Source organism: Bactrocera tryoni, unplaced genomic scaffold, assembly GCF_016617805.1.
Source record: "Bactrocera tryoni isolate S06 unplaced genomic scaffold, CSIRO_BtryS06_freeze2 scaffold_25, whole genome shotgun sequence".
In the NCBI taxonomy this organism is placed as follows: domain Eukaryota; kingdom Metazoa; phylum Arthropoda; class Insecta; order Diptera; family Tephritidae; genus Bactrocera; species Bactrocera tryoni.
In genome coordinates, this window is record NW_024395977.1 from 13,111,552 (window position 1) to 13,120,363 (window position 8,812).

The following is an 8,812-nucleotide window of genomic DNA, read 5'->3' on the forward strand; positions in this document are numbered from 1 at the left end:
CCATAAATTCAATTATGAGGAGTTTACTACATTACTCGCTCGTATCGAAGCCGTACTAAACTCTAGACCTATCTCACCACTCTCGCAAGATCCCTCCGACTTCACAGCCTTAACCCCAGGGCATTTTCTAAAAGGAGCACCCATTCTGGCCATACCTGAGCCAGGCGTGGAGTCGCTATCCATATTAAACAGATGGGAACGAATTAAAATTCTCCATCATGACTTCAGCCGCCGATGGAAGGAAGACTACATAAAGGACCTTCACAAGAGATACCGGTGGAAAACTCAAGAAAAGGCACCAAAGCTTGGAGACTGCGTCCTTATACAAGATGATTGTCTCCCTCCTACGGAATGGCGACTCGGAAGCATAAAACAACTTCATTACGGTTCCGACGGTCATGTTCGAGTAGTTGATCTCCGCACTCAAACCGGAACGCTAACCAGACCGCTCGTCAAACTATGCTTTCTACCAACCGCCGAAGATAAAGAAACGTAAAACCGAAACCGCAATATTAACAAATCAATAAATCGATAAAACATATAAACCGCTTACCAAAACGAAACCTCGAATAACATAAATGACACAAAGGACTTAACATAAATGTCTGATAAAAAAAAATGACATCCTATTCATGCCACATATCGTGGCACAAAAGTTCATATTATTGTAAATTTACCAATCTCTTTCTAATATCATCATTTCTCTCACAGAGTAATATGGACGTGGATATGGCATCATTGTCAGCGCCAACCATGCGCTCGGCAGTTTCCGCCCCTCGCTCCGAAGCTGCCCCAATAGCAGCACCCCGGACCAACATGGCACCGGCAGCGCCTCGAACAACAACGTCCGGTGTGTTTTACGTGGGTACCTGCTGACGACAGCCTTACTCCACGGCGCTCAAAAGCACAGCGGATCAAATCAATGCGTTGATCAGCGCCCTGAGAATGCTAAGCATTTTCAGTACCAATTGGCAGTGTGGAATGGACACACTAACCACCTTGGTAGGGTTCGAGGCCCATCTAAAACCTCTGCCGTGCTTTGGGTCCGGCACCCGGTTGCAATGCAACTCCACATTGAACTGACAAAGTCAGTTCTTCCCGACAAGACAGAATCTGAAGTCTGGGTTATCCACAACGAACCCCACGTCCCGAATGTACTCGTACGTCACTCGGCCGTTAGGACTATTGTCCCAACGTTCTTGCCACCTACACCTAACCCTATCATCTAGGAGCCTCTTGCTCCCTAGATATCCCTCCCTCTCCACATCATCGTCGGAAATCCAGTCATTCCGCAGCAATGACACACTCAAGCCCCTTCTTAACCTGAATGCAACAGCACGCTGTATGACAATCAGGTCAAGAGGGGGTGCACCTAACAAAACCTGCATCGCATCCGTTGAGACGGTGCGACATACAGGCAAACATGCAAGCATCATGCAACGCTGGATTGAGAGGAGTTTTTGAGAACCCGGACAGTCGTGGCTGTCTCCCACCACAGGGGCTCCATAAGTGGCACAGGCCACAAACAAGCCACGATATATGGTGCGGACAGCACGACGTCCGAGACCCCAATCGCTCCTCAAAATCCGTCGTATTTTGCCTACAGTTGCCTGCAGTCGCTCCTTCACTTTCGCCAAGTGTGGAGTAAAACACATCCTTTCACTCATGGTCAGTCCCAGATATTTGACTTGCGTCACGTATCTGATGCTGACCCCATTTACGGACAATCGGTGGACGACCCGATGACAATCTACCTTTCAGCAGCATTGCCACCGTTTTGTCCATCGATATGTCGACCCCCACACCTAACCCCCAAGAATTAACGATCTCTAAGAGATCTCCTCCCGCCCGTTCTAACTCCGCTCTCGAGCGACCTTCAACCATAAGAAGAAGGTCGTCCGCATACGCACAACATTTACAGAGTGGCTCGAGCTGCCCAAGCAGAGTGTCCATCATAAGGTTCCAAATATATGGACCACAGATGGAACCCTGCGGGCAGCCTCGAACAACTCCGATCTCCACACTCCCATTCATGCCGACAAGAGAGGCCTTTCTGTCCGAAAAGTAACTCCGCCAAAGAGTAATTTCCGGACAGCCAAGCTCCTCCAGCCGTTGCACCACTCGATCCCAGCTTAGGTAATCGAACGCCCCCTTGAAGTCAACAAATATGCCAAGGACATATTTGTTGACATTCTCCCTAACAACATTCTGAACTAAGAACCACGCATCCTCTATACTGCGTCCTTTCCTGAACCCAAACTGCCTATCCGACCACATACCCCGCGTTAGCTCCTGAAGCCGTTCCACCATGACTCTTTCCAGCACTTTTCCAAGTACTGGAAGGAGACTGATGCCCCGATAAGATCGAGGATCGCTCCTGACCTTATCAGGGGACTTCAGGAGAGGAACAACCCTAGCACTTTTCCACTCGCGTGGAAAATATCCCTCCCAGACGCACTTATCATAAATGGCCTCCAGGTATTCCGGAATGAACTTCCATAAGCTTTTACACATCTCACCGTTCAAACCATCAAAACCTGGGGACCGTTTAGACCTAACCAGGCCAAAGGCGTACCCCAACTCCCCATCATCTAATGGAGGGACAGGCACCTCTTGTGCTTGAGGTACCTGCACCTCCGACCTAGGAAAGAACGCACCTAACAGAACCCCCGCACACTCTCTCCACGACGACAACAGAGTGTCACCGACGCGAAGAGAGGTGATATCTTCCCTCCTACGACCCCGGCAGATCCTATAGACCTGACCCCAAGGGTCGTTCCTATTCTCTCCCACAAAGCTCCTCCACTCTTCCTCTTTGCTTTTCACCAGCATCTCCTTATATTCCCTATCCGCACAACTAAATTCATACCTAAGCTGGGACAGCCTATCAGAATTGGACCGTCGGGCGCGTTGAAACTTTCGCCTCAATCGCCTGACAGTCCTCCTCTTCAAGGTCAGCTCACGCGTCCACCACTTGATTTTACTAACCTTAGAACAGTCATACCTACGAAAAACCCTATCGTTCACCCCCCAGACTACCTCATAGAGACGAGCAATTTGCTCGTCCACCCCCAACTCCTCAAACTCACTAAGCGGTATACAAGATACCGCTTCCCTAACCGAGAGTCCATATTGGTTCCAGTCAGTACCAGAGGTACGCCATCGCCTCAATGGACTCTCATAAGGCGGGGGAGGGGATCGAGGGGTAACCATAATTTGAATCAAATTATGATCACTCAATCCCCACCCCCCCCTAACCTCCCAGCTAACACTAAAAGCCCTACTTGCTGCCTCGTTCATAAGCGTCACGTCAATGTCACTTACGCCCCCAGGCCCTTCAAACGTATACCATTCACTCGGCTCATTCAAAATGTGGAGGCTTTTAGCCACCACCCATTCACTTAATGCCTCGCCTCGACTGTGGCTTTGGTATCCAGACGAATGCCGGGATACCTTGCTAAACCACATCGAGGACGAGGCATTCGCATCCAGCCCTAGGATAAATGGACTGCTACTCGCAAGTAGTAGCAGCTTATCCATGTAGCCCAGGTAGGGCTCTAGGGGCTCGCTATATTTACAATAAATACTAGCTACAATCATCCTACCGAACTCCCCTTCTAAAGCTACACATATACCCAGTTGTGAAGAATCCACAACTACGCAATCGTAGCGTGGATTATTCACAACTATTGCAGCGTTAGCTCTAAGGTCGGTGAAGACCTTAAAACCCCCAGGAAGACCCCGAACCACACCATTGGTGGCGTAGGGCTCCTGGAGTAGAGCAATACTGCACCCATCCTCTGCCATACAACCCCCCAACTCACACATCACGGCAAAAGAGCCCTGACAGTTAAGCTGGATGATCCCACCCATCAGTGTCTGGCGAGGGCGCGCTCAACAAGGCCACAATATATAGGGCAGGCAGCTGACATCATCAGATGCCCAGCTGGTCTACCCTTAAACTCACAGTTGCGACAATGAGGAGCATTGACGCAACTGGCAGCTTTGTGGCCTTCTTGGCCGCACCTCCGACAGACATCTGCTTTGGCCCTACACTCAGCCACTCTATGGTCAAAACCCATACACCGGAAGCAGCCAGCGACGGGGCTGTCCGGTCGCACCCGGAAGTAAAACCACTTTATGTAGCAGCCACCTTTCTCCAAGAGGGCGGACATCAACTTGTCCGTACCCTCCAGGACGACGTTGGTGCTACCGTCAGCGGTCACCTTCCAGGGGCGACTGACCATCCTCACGTCAGTCCTCAGGGCTGCCGGGCTGAAGTCCTTGAGGTTCAGCTCGAGCAGATCCTCCATGAATTTCTCATGGGGGATCGCCGTATGAACCCCCTGGACCACAACCCGACGACCCAACTTCCGGTTGACAGAGACGTCCAACCCCACCTCCCCGAATTTTTTGTTATTCGCAACTCTCTCTCTCTCAAGGACAGAGGGAGTGCGAATAACCGCCCCACCACCCTTTAAGGGCCTAACCTCGTGGATCCTCACACCAAGTGAGGGACCCACCTCCTTCACCACTTTATTAATGACTTCCTTAGAGGAAGTTGTGGGAACTTTACTCCTCACCACGACCGACCAGGTCTCCACCGGTTTCGGCATCACCGGTGTGATCGCATCCAGCACAGGTGCTGGTGGCGCAGGCATCGGTGCCGCCGGAGCCGGCATTGACCTGCTCGGCGTCGAGGAGTGTCCCCCACAACCTCCCTTAAGGGCGTCAACTTGACCGCGAAGATGGGCATTCTCGGTTATGACCGTCATCAAGAGCGCCTCATATTTGGAGGCAAGCTCTACCAGCCCCTTCGCGGTCCCCTTATCGAAGCTCTTGGCTTCAAACACCAGCTCGTTGAGCTCCCCCGTAATACGCTTGGCAGCCGCAACATGGCCGACTGCCCCCCCCCCAACAAAAACTTCTCCCCGCGAATACTCCCGCTTTTTTGCGGCCTCTTTGGCACGCCCGGCACCCGTCTCTTTGCCAACCGTCCTTGACGGTTGAGCAACCGTTCTGTTTGCGGAGGCCACGTTGGCACTCCCGCAACAACTCCCGCTCCCTCCCACGATTTCCCCTTCATGACGCGGCGACGCTGTACGCGCAACCGCTTTCTCGGTGGTGGCCACGATGGCACTCCCACCACAACACCCGCTCCCTCCCTCGACACCCCCTACGTTACGCGGCGACCCAGCTCGCGTAACCGCCTTCTCAGCGGAGGCCACGTTGGCACTCCCGCCACAACTCCCGCTCCCTCCCTTAATGCCCACTACGTTACGCGGCGACCCAGCACGCGCAACCACCTTCTCGACGGAGGCCACGATGGCACTCCCGCCACAACTCTCGCTCCCTCCCTCGCTTCCGCCCTCTTTACGCGGCGACCCCAAACGCGCCTTGCTCCGCGGTGGAGACCTTACTCCCGTCGCTCCCGTCGTTTCCCCCTCGCCGCCCGACGTGGAGTCATCCACGACTGTGGAAGCGGCGGATTCTCCGCTTCCAGCGAGGGCCTTCGTCCTCCTCTTCCGTCCAGGAGGCATCTCGCTTCCCAACTAACCCTTCAGTCGGACTGATCCGCTGGCGTCTCCCTGCGGGGAGGGAGATAAGAATATTCCCGCGGTAAGGCATGCCTGTCGTAAGAGGCGACTAAAATCCAAATGCACTATGTCCGACATTCGCATGTCTGGTTTATTGAATGTCGGCATGGTGAGAGATGTCAGAAAAGTGCTATATCGAAATACTATCAAATTCATTGAATGGGTTTGCGATTATATAACAAACACAAAAATGAAAGGGATAACAAAAAGATCATACAGTCGGGTTCTTAAGAATTCCTTGGAATTTTTGGGGCTCGACTGGCAGTAGCTTAAGCGCAAGCTTGGGCTACAGGTCACACCAAAGACTAAAACATGGTACCACGGGGAGCAGCCGCCCCTGAAGTTCGTTTCAGTCTGCTCATTGGGTCTTGGCCCTTTGGGGAGATTCGTGGTGGCTGTGGTTTACACCTAAATGCAGGAAGGGCAATTGTCCAATGTGGAGTCGCACTGCGGCCGGGTGCCGGACCCAGAGTACGGCAGAGGTTTTAGATGGGCCTCGAACCCGACCAAGGTGGCTAGGGTGTTCCTTTGGTTTTCACCCGAACCGATTGGAACCAAAGTGTATGTGTGTGGGGCGGCACTCATACCTTGGTTTCTTCCAGAGTGTAGTGTCGTGCATGCACTTACACTTTGGGGCGCTGATCAACGCATTAACTTGATCTATGTGCTACTAGCAATAGATAGCACCGTGGATTTGAGCCTTCGCAGGCAGATACCCACGTAAAACACATTGACAGTTGATCCGCTGGCGTACCACTAGCGTAGACGGTTCACGGACAGAAAGACTCTGGAGCAGCTGCTCTCCAGGTACGTGCGTCTGAACGCGCTGAAAAGTGCAACCCACGCAAGGGCCCGCTCAATAACAACGACCACCCAAGCGGTCGATTATGGCGTGCTCGCGGTGGCACAGCCCACAACCCCAACCAGTGGTCGGACTAAGGCCACTCAATTGGCCGCCGGCCAGACAAAGTCCCCGTAACGGTCCGAGAGTCGACCGATGTGGCGCTGTACCGAATCGCACCGTGGGCCTAAACGGTAACGCTGTTACGACCGTTGGTCCTTACAGGAGTCGCAATCTCCAACGCTGGACAGACGCTTGCACCCTTAGGGCAATCCTGTCCAGACTCCTCTGACACCGAACCACTAACCGCCAGATGCTCAGCACAGAACTACTGGCAGGCAGTTCAGTCAGCAAGAGTACCAACAACACGGAGCTACACTGGAACCGTGCGAAGCTTCCGCCAATAACAACAACGTGGATGACCACGTTGTCTGTATAAACAATAGTAATAATTAAATTACTTACCGCAAGTTGGTACACAAAAATTGCACAAAATTGCGCAAAAATGTGTAACCGCACGAAACACTCGCGGTCACCGACCCTCACAACACGCGATCGCACAAACAATTTCACCGCAAGCTAAACACACGCGCCAGGCAATAACGGTGCCTGCAAAACTGCGTAAACAAACGACCGCACAAAATGGAATCGAAAAAATCACCGAAAAATACACTAATAAAATATCGCAACGATGCGCACGCACGTCTATCCGCGTCGACAGTCAACTAACGAATGAGCCTCGAACAACAGCAGGCGCCACCGCGACAACGGCTCCGCGTCAAAGCACGCCAGCATTACCAGCGGATCTGCAACTAATTCGTTGTCCATTATGCCGCCGCCCGCATCGGCTATCGCACTGCGGTATCTTCAAAGGCATGCCGCCGATGCAACGCCAGCAGGTGGCACAGGCGCACGGGTATTGCCTGAATTGTCTGGCAACTTCCCATGCAACTCAGGAGTGCCCATCAAATAATCGTTGCCAAATCTGTGTGCGGGCTCACCATACGCTGTTGCACCGCACTACCAGACGCGACTCCGGGCGACCACCGGCTCCTCGCACCAGCGGTAACGTCAGGCGTTCTCAAAGAACGCCTGTGACGGCTTATCGCCGGCGTGGACACTTTCCAGCAGAATCTCGTTCCTGGCGCCAAAACCGGACAACGTCAACACGGCGCCATCAGCAGGCCGCAATCCCGGCGGTCAACAGGCCTCAGCAGCGTTGTAGCTACGCTACAGCAGCTACAGCGGCTTCTAGGCTAAATACTCGCCTAGGGGGGCCGGGATGGCTAAATGAGTAGCGACGTCACATCAGATGTACATCATTTCACCACACCGAATCACATTAACACACACACACGCACATGCACCAAAACGCGATGACGTTCTACGTTCTAATTAGAACAAAAAGACAAGAGAAAGGCGCTCGCGCACCTTTGTTCGTTACGGCATCGATCGAGCAACACCTCCGCTTTTCGCAGCATCCCGGTTCTTTCCGCTACGTACCCGTTTGTGTATACATATATACATATATCTATTTAACGTTTTCAAAAGAACTACTGTTTGGCAATTTGTAGCCGCGTTTGCTCATTTGTACATTTATATATATAACATACATACATTGTAACTCGAACTTAAATTTTTAAAACATTTTAAAAACACATTTTTTTTATATTATTTTCTAAGTGCATTTTATAAAAATAAAAGTTTATAACGATTCTTTGGAATCTGGTGCATTTTGGTTTTAAAAGAAAGTGTGGTTGGCCAGCAAGGTGAGTAAATTATACAAAAAGGTTTATTTATAGTACGGAGTCTACAATTAAGTCGAACCCTAAGTTCCTTTGGAACTTTGTAAAATCTAGAAGAGCCTGTTCGGCCATTCCCTCTGCTCTACGCTGGGGTGATAAGACAGCATGCACTCCTGGCGAAATCTCCAACTTGTTTGCTGAATTTTTCAAATCGAATTATGTTCATGATGATCCTGGTACTAGTTCCACTTTTTCGGCTAATACTTTCCCATCAATAAATTTTGGCACACTGCGTCTTTCACAGGATGATATTGCCAAGGCTATTTGTGATATTAAGTCTTCTTCCAAATTGGATTTGGATGGGCTTCCGCCTGTACTTATAAAAAATTGTACTGCCTTGGTATATCCTCTCATGCTTATCTTAAATAAGTCACTATCCTCTAAGAATTTTATTTCTGACTGGAAATTGACATGCATTACCCCTATTCACAAAGGTGGTAGAAGGGATGTAGTCTCCAATTACAGGCCTATTTCTAAACTTTGTACTATTTCGAAAATTTTTGAGTGTTCTGTTAAAAATAAATTATTTTTTGCAGTAAAATCAATAATTAATGTCAATCAGCATGGGT

The 8,812-nt window shown here is 50.9% G+C and overlaps 1 pseudogene; it reads left to right on the forward strand.

Moving 5' to 3' along the window:
* Positions 1-717: 717 nt before the first annotated feature.
* On the forward strand, positions 718-7,863 carry LOC120780746 (annotated as a pseudogene).
* Positions 7,864-8,812: the final 949 nt, after the last annotated feature.